The sequence below is a fragment of the Sorex araneus genome, chromosome 4, assembly GCF_027595985.1.
Source record: "Sorex araneus isolate mSorAra2 chromosome 4, mSorAra2.pri, whole genome shotgun sequence".
NCBI classification, from domain to species: domain Eukaryota; kingdom Metazoa; phylum Chordata; class Mammalia; order Eulipotyphla; family Soricidae; genus Sorex; species Sorex araneus.
Window position 1 is genome coordinate 220,590,894 of NC_073305.1, and position 17,486 is coordinate 220,608,379.

The following is a 17,486-nucleotide window of genomic DNA, read 5'->3' on the forward strand; positions in this document are numbered from 1 at the left end:
TGCCTCCCACTTCACACTGGTGCCCTGGCAGCGTCCCCTCTGCCTGTGACAGGCCCGGGGCAGGAAGGGCCCGGGGTCAGGCCACAGTGCCTGGACTCCTGCCCCAAGGACACGGACTGGGGCTCTCGCCTGCCCGGGAACGGCTCTCCACTCGGGCCTCTCGGCGCTGCTCTGGCCGGGGGGCTCGCTCAGACCCCTCCCCGCTCCCATGAGGGGTCGGTGCAACCCAGGCCCTGGGGGGGAAACAGAGGCGGGAGCTCCGCGGGCTGGAGCAGCCCCCAAATAGCCCGTCAGTGGGGGCTGCGGGGGGAGGGCAGTTCAGGCAGAGCATAACAGAGGGGGGGAGACGGGCTTTGGGAGGCAAGTGCCCGTGCCCTGCCCACACGGCGCCCCGTCCAAGGGGGCAGGCGGGGGCAGGGCCGCCTGCAGCCTCCAGGGTCTGCAGGGGTGAAAGGACGAGGCTGCGAGCCAGGCAAGCTTCTCTAACCCCCCACGGCCGGCCGGGTGGGAATCCTCCACCCACAGCCCCCCCAGCCCACCCAGCCCCCAGGAGCTGCCTGTGCAGGGCGGGAGGAAGGAGAAGCCGGGGGAGGGAGCACACAGCACACAGGGAGGGTCCCACACACGGCAGCCAGGGCCGGCCCTGCCCGGGGTGGGGCCCAGAGGTGGGGCCCTCTCGGAACCCCGGAATTCAGGGCTCGGGTTCTTCTGGCCACACCCCGGGCCCAGCAGCCTGGGCCGGGCTGTCGGGAGCACCTGGGGGGCGAGTCTCCCCCACACGGGGTCTGTCCCCCTCACGCCCTGGGGCGGGGCTGGTCTCCCTCTCTGGTCACTGGGGTCCAGCCCCCATTTCCCGGCTTTGCCTGCTCCCCCTCCCCCAGCACCACCAAAGACCCCCCAGCGGCAGGATGATGAGACCCCCAGGGAGACAGGGCCCACCCCCACCCACAGGTCGCTCTGACCTGAGACCAATCGGGCACCATGGGGAGCCAGAGGTGAGTCCAGGCAGTGACCCCCTCCCTGACGGACCCTTGAGACAGACCGTCCAGACTGAGGGGCGTCCGGGGGTGCTGGCCCCCACACCTGGTCACACCCGAGAGGAAGGGCTGCCTGCCGCACCCCAGATGCCCAGAGACCCTCAATCCGGCACCTCCGCAACAAACCCCCTTACCAGCGGGAGTGCAGGCACTCAGCGCACAGTGCTCTCTGGGACAAATGGGGAGCAGGTGGCGACATCTCCCAGGTCCCCACTACCCACCCGAGCAGCGGCCAAGGGAGCTGCAGACGGGCTGGGGGCAGCGACCAGGCAAAGGAGGCTGGGCAGGACTGGGGGAGCCCAGAGTGTCACCCAGGCACATGCACACACTCCCACACACATACTCACATGCATGCACACACACATTCATACACATACACTCACACATACACACTGACACACACATGCATACATATACACTCACGCATACACTAACACATGTGTACACATACTCACACACATGTGTACACATATGTACACATACACTCACACATGTGCACACATGTGTACACATACACTCAAACATGTGTGCCCAGTATGAACACTCACACATGTGTACATATACTCACACAGATGTGTACACGTACACTAATACAATCACACTCATATACTCACACATGTACACACGCTCACGCACAAGCATAGACATGCACAGATATGCACTATTCCATACACACCACCATACGCTCAGTTATATACCCATGCATGCTCGTTTATGTGCACAGACATGCACACTCACATACACACTTGTGCATGCCTGCACATACACACATGCCCGCGCACATACCACACACGCGCACTCACACACACTCACACATGCACTCACGCACTCACACACACAAACACTCACATACACTCACGCACTCACACACACACACACGCTCTCACACACACGCTCTCACACACGCACTCGCACTCACACGCGCCCCTGCCGGTCCCAGGACCCCTGCCCGGGAGGGGCAGCCCGTCAGGGCCGTCCCGGGGCACTTGGCCCCGCGCCCCCCGCCGCCCGCACTTACACCTGCGCCCGGGCCACCCGCGCGGGCGCCGCCGTCCAGCCCCAGCCTCGGCCTCTTCCCGTCCGGCGGGGCGTCCTCCGCGACCTCCGGGCTGCCCGCGGCGCTGGCCATGCTGGGCGCGCGGGCGGGGCGCGGGTCCGAGCGGCTCTGGCTCCCGCCGCGGCTCCGGCCCGCGCCTGGCTCCCGGCCGCCCCCTGCTGGCCGCTCGCGCGCACGGCGGCAGCCGGAGGGAGGGCAGCAGGGGCCGTGCGGGGCTGGGAGCACCGTGCGGGCGGCGGGACCCCCAGGCCGCTCAAAGCGTCTGCGGACAAGGCCACATCCTCTGGCCACCGGGCTGGCGGGCACCCCGCCCGGGCGGGAGGGGCCAGCGCTGACCCTCACCTCCGAGGGCCCCCGCAGCAGAGGGCGCAGCAGAGGGTGTGTGGGCGAGGGGCAGGGGAGTGGCCCCCAGAGGGCCCCAGGTGAGCCGCTGATCTGGCAAGAACCCCCGGTGTTAATCACAACCCCAATATCAACTATAACTCCCCTTCCAGCCACGACCCCCACACCAGTCACGACCCCCACACCAGCCGTGACCCCCACACCACCCACGACCCCCAAAACAGCCACGACCCCCACACCAGCCGTGACCCCCCACACCACCCACGACCCCCACACCAGCCGTGACCCCCCCACCAGCCATGACCCCCACACCAGCTACGACCCCCACACCAGCCACGACTCCCCACACCACCCACGACCCCCACACCAGCCGTGACCCCCACACCAGCCACGACCCCCCACACCAGCTGTGACCCCCACACCAGCCACGACCCCACCAGCCACGACCCCCCACACCACCCACGACCCCCACACCACCCACGACCCCCACACCAGCCGTGACCCCCACACCAGCCATGACCCCCACACCACCCACGACCCCCACACCAGCCGTGACCCCCCAAACCACCCACGACCCCCACACCAGCCGTGACCCCCCACCAGCCACGACCCCCACACCAGCCATGACCCCCACACCAGCCGTGACCCCAGCATCAGCCGTGACACCAACATTAGCCATGACCTCAACATCAGCTGTGACCCCAACACGGGCCTCACCCTCGGGTTCCCGCTGAACCAACGCCAGCAGCCCTGTCGGTGGCCCTTCTTGGAGGCGCCCTGACATCCCCCTGTAGGAAGGGAGGCCCCGTCTGCCTGAGAGCGACCCGCCCCTCGCCCACACAGCCTGGAGGTGAGGCAGCCGCCAGCGGGCCCGGCCCAGAAGCTTCCCCACGGCCAGGAGGCCTGCCCGGCCCCAGGTGACCACAGCAGGCGTCTGGCAGCACGAGCCCCTAACTAAGGCCCACGGCAGCAGGGGAGGGTAGGACGGAGTGGGGGGACGGGGAGGCCACGGCCGGGACCTCGAGCATACGGGTATGAGCACCCCAGCTTTGGCTGAGCCCTTCTCTTTGGCGATCCCCAAGGGAGAAACTGCCCCAGAGCGTGTGAGTGTGTGTGTGTGCATGTGCATGAGTGTGAGTGTGTGTGTGTGTGTGTGTGTGTGTGTCTGCAGGTGGGGGGAGAGGGAGGCGCAGGGGTCCTGGGCCCAGAGAGCTCAGTGCTTGAGGCACTTTCTTTGCAGTCCCGCCGTGATTCCTCATGGTTCCCTGAGCACTGTTCCCTGAGCACTGCCAAGGGTGTGCCCCCCAACTCCCCCCTTCCTGAAAAAGAACCAGAGTCCCTCGTTCTCGGCCATCTTACCCCTGATGTGTGCAAGAGGGTCTCCACTTCCTGCAGGCCCGGGATCAGCCTCACCCCTGCGAGCCTCCCCACCGAACCCCACGAGCCCCCAGCAGGCTTGAAGCAGCGGCTATGCCCTTGCTCTGCCCGTGGACATGCCTGGTGACGAGGGTGACAGGGAGACGGGGACCATGGCTGAGGCTCCACCCCGCCACCCCCCACGCCCGGAGCAGGAGGCGGCCGTCACCCGACGGGGGCACGAGGAGCCGAGGGGCCGTTCACGGGGGCAGCAGCTGGCCCTGCCCCACCTTCCGTCACACCCGCTGTCCGGACGGCCAGCTACAGCGCTGGGGAGGGCAGGCTCGGGGCAGACGCCGGCACGCGGAAGCTTCCGGGCACCACTGTGGGACCAGGCGGCCTTGGCGAGGACCAGAGGCCAGCGCTGTCCTCACCTGCCCGGGGCAGGGCTCCGTCCACTCGGGCACGCCCCACGCTCTGCCCACCGCCAGGAGCCGGAGGCAGGGGACAGGAGGGGAGTCCTGAGGGGCCGGTCCGAGCCCCCGTGCCCTCAGCGGCTGTGCCCCCCGACCTCCCGGTGTGGTGGCTGGAAGTTCCAGCAGGAGGAGCCCACGGGGGCTGGGCAGTGCCCGGCAAGCCCAGCGGAAGCAGCCCCGCCCCCCAGGCCGTCCCTCCCCGAGCTGCCTGCCCCCCGAAGGGTCCCGGGGCAAGGCCGCCTGGTTGCGCCCGGCTGAGCCCCCCGCTGCACCCCGGGAGGGATCATGGGTAAGATGGCCGAGAACGAGGGACTCTGGCTCCTCTTCAGGAAGGGGGGAGCTGGGGGGCATACCCCTGGCAGTGCTCGGGGAACAGTGCTCAGTGCATGCAGAATCACGGCGGCACTGCAAAGAAAGTGCCTCAAGCACTGAGCTCTCTGGGCCCAGGACCCCTGCTGCTCCCTCCCCCACCGCCACCCTGACCTACACACACACACACACACACACACACACAGAGGAAGGCGCGCGGGGGCAGTTTCTCCCCGTGGGGATCGCCAAAGAGAAGGGCTCGGCCAAAGCTGGGGCGCTGAGCCGCTCGGGCCCCGCCCTCTGGGCACGCTCCCGAGCCCTTGGCATCGGGGCCCTTGCCAGGCTCTGCCGTGTAGGCGAGATACTCTCTGTAGCTTGCCAGGCTCTCCGGGAGGGGCGGAGGAATCGAACCCGGGTCGGCCGCGTGCAAGGCAAACGCCCTCCCTTCTGCACTATCGCTCCAGCCCACAAACAGCAAATCAATTGGATTAAATGGGAAAATACTTATCGAGGTCCAGAGAGAGACTTTCATGGGCAGAGCACATGTTAGCGTGTAGGGGAGACCCCGTCAGTCCTGGCACCCCCTCTGAGGCTGCTGAGTGTGCCCCAAACCAAGAAGAAACAAGTACCAAGCTAACATTTTTAATGAATGAGCAGAGCCATGTTGCACTGCGCCTGTCACGGCCTCTGGAGAGACACGCGTGGAAACTTACTGACCTGCATGGAAGTCTGCGGTGAAAACCCTGCGGTGGGAAAGTCATCCCCGCAAGCCGGCCCCGCCCGAACCCATGTTCCCCTGGGAGCCCGGGAGCAGAGGCCCGCGGTGGGTGCGTCGCCCCCCGCCCTCTGAGGCCGGGCCCCTCCTGACCCAGGAACCAGCGGAGACCAGGGTCGCTGCAAACCGACCCCTCCCTCCCAGGGGCCTGCGCGAGCTGGGAGGGCCGAGCAGAGCCTCAGCGGAGGGCCACGAGGGGAACCGCAGCTGACCTCGGCGGGCAGCGCACACGCTCGCCCTGCGGCCGGCTGCCCGGTGAGAGGGAAAGACGGGGGTCGGATGACGGGGCCTCAGTCACGACGACAGCCCTGACGCAGCAACCCAGCTCCCTCCTTCCTCTCGTGACTCACCATCTGGGGCAGGGCCAAGTCTCGAACCGACTGCTGGGTCCACTGCCAGGACAGTGCCCCCGGGACACTGCTCAGACCTGGCCCCGTGGCACTGCTCAGACCTGGCCCCGTGGCACTGCTCAGACCTGCCCCATGGCACTGCTCAGACCTGCCCCATGGCACTGCTCAGACCTGGCCCCGTGGCACTGCTCAGACCTGCCCCATGGCACTGCTCAGACCTGCCCCGTGGCACTGCTCAGATCTGGCCCCGTGGCACTGCTCAGACCTGCCCCATGGCACTGCTCAGACCTGCCCCGTGGCACTGCTCAGACCTGCCCCATGGCACTGCTCAGACCTGGCCCCGTGACACTGCTCAGACCTGCCCCATGGCACTGCTCAGACCTGGCCCCGTGGCACTGCTCAGACCTGCCCCATGGCACTGCTCAGACCTGCCCCGTGGCACTGCTCAGACCTGGCCCCGTGGCACTGCTCAGACCTGCCCCATGGCACTGCTCAGACCTGCCCCGTGGCACTGCTCAGACCTGCCCCATGGCACTGCTCAGACCTGGCCCCGTGACACTGCTCAGACCTGCCCCATGGCACTGCTCAGACCTGGCCCCGTGACACTGCTCAGACCTGCCCCGTGGCACTGCTCAGACCTGCCCCCGGGACATTGCTCAGACCTGGCCCCGTGGCACTGCTCAGACCTGGCCCCGGGACACTGCTCAGACCTGGCCCCGTGGCACTGCTCAGACCTGCCCCGTGGCACTGCTCAGACCTGCCCCCGGGACATTGCTCAGACCTGGCCCCGTGGCACTGCTCAGACCTGCCCCCGTGGCACTGCTCAGACCACCTGCCCCCCCGCCCCCGTGCCTTCGCTTCCCCTAAGGCCTGTGAGGTGTGGGTGCGGTCACGGGGAGAGCGCCCGGAACGGTACTGTGCGTGTCAGGGATCCAGACCAACTCATGAAACGGCATTTGCCGCTCTGCTACCTGCCGCGGCTTCTCTTTCCGGCCTTGTTGGATTAGCCTCTTGCCCTGAGCTTCCTCGAGCCCTTTTAGGAAGAGGCAGGGCACAAATCAATGCGGTAAATGAACTACTTACAGGTGACGCTCACAGGGTGGGGCTTAGTCTAACGGATTCTCTCCTAATAAGACACACTGCTAATTAAACCGCTTCATTCCGTGATATCTTTTGAAATGCTAAATGCTCACACCCTCTGCCCCAGAAATCTCACTTCTGGAGATTGAGCCTGGAGATACACACACGCATACGTGCACACACATGCACACGCACACGCACAAACACACACATGCACAAACACACACATGCACAAATGAACACACATGCACACACATGCATGCACAAACACGCACACACATGCACACACATGCATGCACACATGCAAACACGCATACACACGTGCACACACACGCATGCACAAGTGAGCCGAGACAGGATGTAGCACTGTCACTGTGGAAATCTGGACACGCTCCATGTGCAGGGAAGACGGAGTGAGTGAGCACAGGAAATGAGTGCAGGCAGCCGCTGAGACACGGAGCAGACCGGAAAGCCCTGAGAGGCATATTGTATATTTCAGTCGCAGGATGCTGTAGAGAGCAGGACTCTCTGCTTCTAAATACACACCCATGACCCTGTGCACACAAGCACACGAGGACATAAGCACAAATGCAGACACATGTGGGCATGCATACCTGTGTGCATACAGGTGCCTGTGTGTGCATCCTCGTGCATGTCTGTAAGCGTGTGTGTGCACGTACCTGAACACAGAATAACCCGCACACACATGGCCACTGAATACATTCATCTCGTTACAATGGGATTTTTATTATCCCTTAGGGCACTTATAGCTCTAAGCTCTTTTTTTTCCTTTTTTTTTTTTTTTTTTTTTTGCTTTTTGGGTCACACCCAGCAATGCACAGGGGTCACTCCTGGCTCATGCACTCAGGAATCACCCCTGGCGGTGCTCAGGGGACCACATGGGATGCTGGGATTTGAACCCGGGTCAGCCGCGTGCAAGGCAAACGCCCTACCCGCTGTGCTCTCGCTCCAGCCCCAATATAGCTCTAAGCTCTTTAACACACATATTTCATGTAGCTAGCGGATAGTCCACTAGAAAACATTCTCTCATCCAATTTATTTCAAAAGAAAAAAGCGTCTATCTAGACATACGGCACAATACGTTCATTGTCCTTCGGTTTCTCTTTCACTCTGGGGGACGCCGTGCTGGGAGGAGCGACCACCCCCCTGGCAGGGCCTCCAGCTCATCCTTGTTATCGGCAGCCGTCTCCCGGCGGACACAGAGAGGCAATTCCCACGGGGGCCGGAGAGAGCACAGTAGGGAGGGCGCTTGCCTTGCACCTCACTCACTAACCCAGCTCAAACCCCGGCATCACGTATGGTTCCCTGAGCACCAGCGTCCGGTGCCCGAAAGCCAGACCCAGAGCCAGACGGCAGCCAGGACAGGCCGCAGGTAACGTTAAGTTTTGACTAGGCCTAAGTTTCTGTTTCCCAGAACCTGAACTTGCAACTTCTGGTAAGGAACTGCTAGGTCATCTGACCTGTCACGAGGGGTCACTGTGTCCATTTTTTTGGAAGGACCAGAAACTGACCAACTGCTATCAAATGCTGACTAACCGCTGACGACTGTGGCTGGGTCACTGCTCTCATAGCGCTTGCTCAACTTGGGACCTGTACAAACCGCTTGCACTTGGAGGTCGGGGTCGCCATCAAGAGCCCACCTGGGGGTGAGATAGTTGACCCCGGTTCACTGGAATGAAACTCCTTTGCACTTGCATTACTGTCTCTCTGATCTGTGTCCGTTCACACCGTGACCCGAAACCCCAGGTACAACCCCAGCAGGGGTGATTCCTGAGTGCAGAGCCAGGAGTAACCCTTGAGCATCGCCCGGTGTGGCCCAAGAACCAAAACCAAAATTCATTAATTTTGAAAAGGCAATTCCCTTCCAAGCCTAACGCAGCACACAAGTCAGCCTAAGAAAAGGAATCTTGGGGCCGGAGCAGCAGCACCGTGAGCTGGGGACTTGCCTTGCTCGTGGCTGCTCCCAGTTTGATCCCCGGCACCCCATATGGTCCCCCAAGCCCCACCAGGAGTGACCCCTGAGCACAGCGCCAAGAGTCAGCCCTGAGCATCCCCGGGTATGGCCCAAAAACAAAACAAAAGGAAACAAAAGAAAAGGAATCTTACCCCAAGCCGCTGAGCAAAGACTTGTGGGGATTTGCGATTTCTACAATAAACCCCTTTCCAGAAGCAATCAGGCCGCCTGTGTGGACAAGTGACCGGACCCACCCCCAGGGACAAAGGGGGTCACTCTGGGGGACGCAGGAGCACAGCGAGTGCCCACCCAGGGTGGGGGTGCTGAACCTCCCTCGTTGCTGGGGACCTGTCACAATGGCAGAGCCCACGAGGCCACGGGGCTCCGTGGGCACCAAGCCCAACACCCGAGGCCCCGGAGTTCTCGGGGAGCAGCCCGGACAGGCCAACTTGGAGCTCCGGGTCCCCTCACTTCACCCCGACCGGCCCGGGGACAGAGCCGCTCCCCCACACCGAGAGAGCCACCAGCTGCGCTGTTCGATTAGCGGTGAAAGGCCACGCGAGCCCCAGGGTCTGGTGGTGTCTCCCCACTGGCAGGGGGACACTTCCCGGGGGGGCGCCTCTAACAGGCCCTCGGGCTGAGGCTGACAGTGCTCCCGCGGCTGTGAGAGCTCAGAGCTGCTCCCCGGAACCCCCGCCCCACCACACACACACACACACACACACACACACACATACACGCCCCGCCCCCACTGTGCGGCTGCAGGGTGCTCCAGGCCTGAGGGAGGAGGGAGGGGTGCATCCCGAGGAGATGAGGCACAGGTGCCCGCACCCAGAGCAGTGAGCTGCCACGCGAGGCTGTGCGGATGGCCTGCAGACGGTCCGGATGGACGGACGGTCAGATTCATATCCTCAGGCCCAGAGGGAGCCCCGTTACCCCGTCTTCCTGCACCTGACTCGCCTCCATGCACGCAGCCTCCAACTCAATAGTCAATTAAAAGCCCGGTGCTTCTTACTACACTCCTTGGCACAGTGCTCCCACTTGGGACTGGGGGACCCGGCCCTGCGGTGTGGGGAGCTATTCCCGGCTCTGTGCTCACTCCTACACACACTTGGGGGACCACAAGCGCCGTGAGGGAGGAAACCGGGGTCTGCGGGATGCAAAGGAGGGGCCTTAAGCCCAGCCTGGCGTGTGTTAGGCTGACAGTCACACAGGCCACCCTCTCGGGCAATGCAGGAGTATAACAGACTTGCGGAGTGTCGACACGGGATGCTGGGCTGATCCCGGCGGCACCGCCTCCTTTGGCCCGCCAAGGCTCTGTCACCCACACAGCCCGTCTGCTCAGGACGAAGTGACTCTGCAGGGTGCTGGGCCTCCACAGTACCCTGCGACCCCCCCACACCCAACCCACAGGGCCGCACACTCCCCCGCTCTCTCAGCGCCGTGAATAAGACCGTGCGGGAGGGAGGCGGCGTTTCCTGGCTCCCGGGACTCGGGGTGCGGGGGTCTGGCTGGCCTCCCGGAACCCTGCCGTTGACTGACGCCTCGTGCCAAAGGGCTAGTGTTGTGGCCGAGGGAAGGCGAGTCAGAAACTGCACGGCGGGTACCAGAGGGACGGGCCAGCTGTGCGGCAGAGGGTGGAATCCGATACGTCGGCGGACCCGGCAGAGCATGAGCGGATGTTGGTTTATCCACATGAAAGTGTAACACCCAGGGCTAGAGCGATGGCACAGCGGGTAGGGCGTTTGCTTTGCACGCGGCCGACCCGGGTTCAATTCCCAGCATCCCATATGGTCCCCTGAGCACCGCCAGGAGTAATTCCTAAGTGCATAAGCCAGGAATAACCTTTGTGCATCGCCGGGTGTGACCCAAAAAGCAAAAAAAAAAAAAAAAAAAAAAGTGTAACACCCCAGGCCAGAGAAAGAGCACAGCAGGGAGGGCACCTGCCTTGCATGTGGCAAACGGGGTTCGATTCCCGGCACCCATAGGCTCCCCCGAGCCAGCCAGCAGTGATTCCTGAGCACAGAGCCAGGAGTAGCCTCTGAGTACTGCCGGGTGTGGCCCCCAAACCAACCCCAAGCGGCTAACAGCTGTATGACACGCTCTAACACGCTCCGCCAGGTGACGGTGGGGTCACGGCCCCGGGCAGCTCGACTCAGCGTTTTCTCCTGGGGGCTCTGCTGATGCTTCTCCCTGACCCGACCCCTGTTCTGGTCCCACGTGCACCTCCCCAGGCCTGGGACCTCCCACCTTGCCCACCCTACAAGGTTCCCAGGCGCCTTGTTGGGCCCCTGGCCAGAGGGCACGCTGGCTGGACACCAGCTTGCACCAGGAAGTGGGAAGTCTGGGGCTGGTGCAGCGGGGAGGGCGTCTTGCACGCAGCAGACCCAGGTTCGATTCCCAGCATCCAATGGTCCCCCGAGCACTGCCAGGAGTGATTCCTGAGTGCATGGGTCAGGAGGAACCCCTGTGCATCACCGGGCGTGATCCAAAAAGCAAAAAAATAAAATAAAAATAAAAGTGGGAGGTCTGGCCAGAGGAGTGGGGGAGGGGAGGGGCTGGGCCCAAGGCTGCTGGAGAGGACCCAGGGCCAGGACCGACCGTGGGCTTGGGGGTTCGGCGAGTGCAGCGAGGGTGGGTGCGGCTGAGACAGACCCCCCCCCCTGCAAGCCAGGCGGAAGAGGGCATGAGCAGAGCAGGGCTGAGCAGTGGCCGGGCAAGCAGGGGTGCCGGGGATGGGGCGTGGGAGGGGAGCGAGGGCCGCAGGGCCCGCGGCTGTAGCGACTCCCCAGGAGACGCGCTCGGGAAAGTGGGTGCGTTTAGGAGCAAGGCCGCCCAAGGGCCCACTCCTTCCAGAGTGTGTCCCCGGCCACGCCTCTGAGGACCCACTGGAAACACGCAGGGCGCGGCTGAAGCGATTGCTAGGGCCGCCCCAAAGCACGGGGAGCTGCATGTGGAAAATGGACCGGGGCGTGGAGGGGGCGCTGGAGAGATGGTCGGCGGGGAGAGCTCGCACCCTGCATGGGGCCCACCTGGATTCTACACTCCGCGCCCCATACGGTCGCCTGAGACACGCGGGAGTGACCCTGAGTGCGGCCCCCGAACAAACAAGAAACTGAAAATAAAGTTCAGGGGTTGCTGGGTGCTGGCGGGGCCCCAGGGCCCTTCCCCAGCAAGCGTCTCTGCCGTGCCGGGCGCCCGCAGCAAGCGTCAGACTCGGGAGACCGAGCCCGAGAGCCTGTGAGCCCTGAGCCTCCCGCCCGACCCTCACCTGGCAGCGCCCCCCGTCCCCGACTAATGGGCGGGCACGACTCAGGTCATTGCGGTTTCAGATTTAAGCCCAGTTCCCGATGCCACCGTGATGGCCACTGTGAGTAATTTTCACGGAGTTGAAAAGCTCCCAGCCATCAGAATCCAATGACAGCCACGGAGAAGGCAAATTCTAGGTCGGTCACCTTGATTGTCTTTTAACTGTGCGGCTGCCATTAGCGGCCCTGGCTAAGTGAGTCTGTTTGCCCAGCCAGATCTCTCCGGGGCGCCGGGAATAAAGGTTTCCCTAAGTGGATGATTTGCACGGCACTAGCCCCCGGGCCTCTGGCGGGCCGCTCTGATGAGGAAATGCTCCTTTAATTATGCGGAAGGCCAATTACCGCGTTATGGCCACATTGTTCTGCAGATTGCATATAATTTCGCCATTTCCACCGCTTCGGTGCTATAATTCTGGAGACAACGGCAGCCCCAAGAAGACACTGGAGGCACTTTATGCCGGAGATGAAGATGTTTTAGCGAATTCAATTTAAGCCACGGCATTAAAGTTATTTTGTTGAATAAAACATACTGCAATAATGAGCTTGTGTATGTCAACTGAGTGCGGGAGTAATAACAGCAGGAGCGCCGGCCCCTCCCCTCTCCCACGCTCCTCAGAGGAGCAGAGCCAGCCAAGGCCAGACCCTTTCTGGGGCCAAAGCGCTTCCCGAAACTTCGGGGCGAGGGGGGGAGCAGAGCACAGGGGAAGAACCCGACTTGGGAGCCGCTCGAAGACTTGGTGTTTTGTTTTGTTTTTGTTTTTTACTTTTTTTTGCTTTTTGGGTCACACCCAGTGATGCACAGGGTTACTCCTGGCTCCGCACTTAGGAATCACTCCTGGCAGTGCTCGGGGGCGGGGACCCTACGGGATGCTGGGAATCGAACCAGGGTCTGCCGCGTGCAAAGCAAACCCCTCCCCGCTGTGCCGTCACTCCAGCCCCTTGTTCTGTATTTCAATCTCCTGCGCTTTTTCTCTCCCAGGGCCAGCAAGGAGGGGACGCCGGGACGCCCTGGGCAACCACCGCCCCTGAGGCTCTGGCAGCGGGAGGCTGCGGGAGAAGCTGGAGACTCGCCCACTGGCGGCGAGAAGGAGCCGGGCTAGCGGGAGGCTGCTCAGCCCGGCACAGCCCCGGGGCCCAGGGCTCCCCCTCTCCGGCAGGGGGAGGAGGGTCCTCGGCGAGGGGGCCGCGCGCCACGGCCCCATCTGACTGCGAGACACTTTCCCCTCCGACCTGTGGGAATCTGGACCCCTCTGCTCAGAAGATAAGACCGGGCGACTGTGTGTCCACCCGCAGAAACGGAAAACACGCCTGGGGGGTCTGCAGGGCGGGAGGGCAGCCGCCACTGCCTCTCTCCCACCACTGGCCGGAGCCCCGACCCCTTCTGGCCGGGGTCCCGGTGGTTTCTGTGGCTCCTGGGGGAATCTCCAAGATTTCAAGGTTCCCATGTCATCACCACGTTGCCTAGTGCCAGTCTGACCCCCACCCACAGACGGCGCTGGCTGAGCACTGTGGGCCCAAGACTCACTGCTCACCGGCCTGGCTGTGCCTGGCGCTGGGGCGGGGCTGCAGGGAGTCAGCGAGGAGAGGGAGCCGGAGCCACAGCACAGCGGGGAGGGCGTTTGCCTTGCACATGGCCGACCTGGGTTCCAGCCCCAGCATCCCACACGGTCCCCTGAGCACCACCAGGAGTGATTCCTGAGTGCAGAGCCAAGATTAAGGCCTGAGCATCGCCGGTATGACCCAAAAAGCCAAAAAAATTAAAGAGAGAGAGAGAGAGAGAGAGAAATGAGAGAGTCTCTGCGGGTCTCGGGGACACCTCAGACGAGCTCAGACGTGGGGTGGGGGCAACAGAGCCCAAGGCCCCCCACAAGAGGCCGCCTTGTCACCCGGGCAGTTCCCGAGGAATCGCGGGAGACGCTTACCCTCGGCGTGAGTGGGCGGCAGAACGGCGCCCAGGACTGCCCTGCAGGATGGCGGGGTCGGAGAGAGGCAGGGGTGGCCCCGGAGGGCCCGGCCACCTGCCCGTCACACTGCCCCCCGCAGCCTCGCGCACACGCCCTGCGGTCGGTACTGTCCTGTCCCTGTCCCTCGGGGAGACGGTCACAGTGGCGCAAACAGGGTTGTGACGGACACTCACGCCACCTCACGGCCAGCTCCAAAGTGGCCAAGACCCTGCACCGCGGCGGAAGGAGAAGGACGGAGCAGAGGGGGCGGTCAGCAGGGGCGGCGGCCCGGGGCGGGGGCACCCAGAGCGGCGGCTGACGGGGAGTGGGGGGGTACGGGCACTGCCGGCTGGCACTTGGGGGCCGTGTGCCCAGCCACAGCCCTGGGAACCGAGCACAGCATCATCACCGCGCCTGCTCCAGGGGTCCCTCAGCCCGCGCCCTGGAGAAGGGCCGAGGACAAGCACAGACCAGCCCTCCAGGGTCCCGCCCGGCTCGCCCGAGCCACCAACAACCGCGGCCAACAGCCGTGGCTTTTATGGCTCGCAGGCGCGTGCTCCCTCTCGGCCGGCCAGAGCGGCTACTGAGTCAGCACCGGCCGCGCGTCACTGCCGCAAATCTGCAGCCACAGCTGACGGCCGAGATCGCCCGGGTCACAATCCCCGTGATAAGGAGGCGGCGGCGGTGGCACGCCAGGGCGGGACAGTGACCCGGGAGCCAGGGTCCTCGGCACCACACCCGGGGAGGACGTGCCACTCCCACCTCTCCCCTGCAGAGCTGCTGCCTGGCCCGTGCTCCTGAGTCCGCGAGGCGTGGGCGTCGGGGGTAGCACCAAGGGGGCCAAGATGCAGAGCACTGTCCCCTGAGCTGGGGAACGGTGAGGGGTCAACTGTCCTTTCAAGTATCTGAAATGCTTTGTGATAAGCTGTTAGCCACTCTTACTTAGCGACTTCGTGATTTCTCAGTAAAATATTAACATGGGCCCTTTTCTCTCTCGACATTCCGCCTGTCTTTGGAGCGGCCACGGTGCCGGGCCGCGCTGCTCACCTCAGCCGGCAGCGTGGGGAGACTGGAAACAAGCTAAGTGTCCGTCAGAGGGCCAGGACAGTGACCGCTCCGCTGCTGCCGGGATGGACACCGTGTCCTACCACGGGACGGTCTCTCCCGGTGCCAGGACAATGCCCCCGGGGCCTGCGACAGGCACTTCACGTGGCAAAGGGCCCTGAGGGGCAGGGGTCAGTGTCTTTGCGATGGCACGAGGAGGGGAGATGGGTCCCGAGGTCTCGAAGGCTGCAGGCCCCATCAGAGGGTTGAAAATAACTCTCCGTGTATACCGTCCGCAGCCAAATGGGGCAGCAGAATGACACCCGGCAGTACTCAGCAGCCGGGGCGACAGGGGTGGAACCCGGAACTCAGGGCCCGTGTCCGGGTCCATGTGTGAAGAGACGGGGGCTCCCGGGGGCACCGGGGAGGAGAGACACAGCCATGGAGGGAAAGCCCACCAGACTTCATGGGCCAGCGCAAAGGGCAGTGGCCAGGGACCCCCTCACGCCTCCCTGGACAAGAGACCACTCAACACACACACACACACACACACATGCGCACACACACACATACACACGCGCACACACACACACGCACACACACACGCATGCACACACACACATACACACGCACACACATGTGCACACACACACATACACACGCACACACATACACACACACGCATGCACACACACACATACACACGCACACACATGTGCACACACACACATACACACGCACACACACACACACACACACTCCGTAGGCCTGTAGTGTTCTCTGGGTTCTGCCCTCCCCGCAGTGGCAGAAGGACCGAGCACAGAGCACCGTGCCCTGGCCCAGTCTGTGTGCCCACCCAACTGGGAGAGGCCGGGCTGCCTCCAAGGCCCCCCCGGCCCCTACTTCCTGGGCCGGGCCCGCGAGCAGAGCAGGGCTGGGCTCCAGTTGCTGTGCCCGAGTTTCGGGTCCCCGACTGCGGAGAGACCGAGTCCACACATGATAACGCAAAAGCAAAGGAACTTTATTACCAGCCCAAGCCAGCGCCAGCCCGAGCTAGGGTCCGAGTCTCACCCAACGCAGTGGGGTCTTGACAAGGACCCCGACCCCAAATCACCAGCAGCTTATATAGGGTTCAGTTAAGAAGCGGTTCATATACGGCTCCATTCAGCAATTAGACAGCGGGGACCAGTCAGGGTTTGGGGATCTTCCCAAGAGGGGTGCGGCGACCCTCGGGACTGGCCAGACCCAACTGCCCAGTGTCTTCTCTAGGTGACTCAACACCCTGGAGTCCACCAGCACTGCAAGTCCTGTGCCGGGGAGACGGACGCCGCAGCCTGGGCCTCACACAGTGACCGGGCGGGCTCAGGAAGCCTGCGTGCCCACGTGCGGCCCGTTCACAGCCAGGGCCGGGAGACGGGCGGGGAACAGGGGGAGGGCTCTGATGCCGCGCCTGAACCCCCACGACTCGCGGCGACGCCTCCAGCAGAGGAAAGACTGACCGCCAGACCCACCGAGACGCCTCCGCGACCCTCCCGGCCGGGGGTCAGCAGACCCTGGGGGCTTCCTCCTCCCTCACCCCTGTGCCTGGGCCACAGCGCCAGCCTGGCCCTGCCACCCGTCTCTCGGGACAGCCGGGCCCGCCCGAGCTCACACAGGGCCACGCGGGGTCCAACTGAGAGACGGGAAGCCGGCCGGAGTCCTGCTGCGACCTTCCCCCAGCCCGGGGCAGAATCCACTGGCCACCTTCCCCCAGGGCATCCAGGGATGAGAACGAGGGGAGATAATGGTGATTTATTGTCCCTCAGCCATCGGTCCCTCCCTGGGCTGGAAGGGGAACCAAGTCCAAACTGTCCCAACGCAGAACAGCGTCGCTGAGATCCCCAGATAAGATAACCCAAACTACGGGCGGTTTATCATTCCACCTCTGAGGAGCGCCTGCCCGGTCTCCGCCAGGCCCCATCGGGCTGTGTGCGGTGAGTCCGAGCCGCCAAGCCTGGGAGGCCGGGCACAGCACCGCCCCTGGCCCACACCCCACAGTCACCGTGCTCTGAGGGGGGCTGTGCCCCGCGGGGTCACTCGGCCTCAGAACCGACAGGGCCTCTGCCGTCATCTGCAAGGCTCCCCGGCCCTGTGCCAGGGGGAGGGGCATGGTGGAGTGTGCACAGACTGAGGCCGGTGGGTCCGACCCAGGCACCGGGACACAGGCCCCCCTGCCCCCGACTCTTCACGTCCCTCCACAGGGGCTGAGGAGAGACCCTACGGCCCAGGGGTTAGCTGGGTTTTCCCTTTTAAACACTCAGCCCAGGGGCTGGAGCAATAGCACAGCGGGGAGGGCATTTGCCTTGCATGCGGCCGACCCAGGTTCGATTCCCAGCAATCCATAGGGTCCCCTGAGCACCGCCAGGGGTAATTCCTGAGTGCAGAGCCAGGAGTA

General features: G+C 63.8%; 1 protein-coding gene across 1 annotated transcript in view; it reads right to left on the bottom strand.

Annotated features, from left to right (window-relative positions):
- RBFOX1 (RNA binding fox-1 homolog 1) overlaps positions 1–2,138 on the bottom strand; it is a 1,316,266-nt gene extending 1,314,128 nt beyond the window's left edge. Inside the window, exon 1 of the mRNA XM_055136054.1 lies at positions 2,056–2,138. The gene's annotated coding sequence lies outside the window, so the exon portion shown is untranslated. The remainder of the gene's footprint in view (positions 1–2,055) is intronic.
- Positions 2,139–17,486: the final 15,348 nt, after the last annotated feature.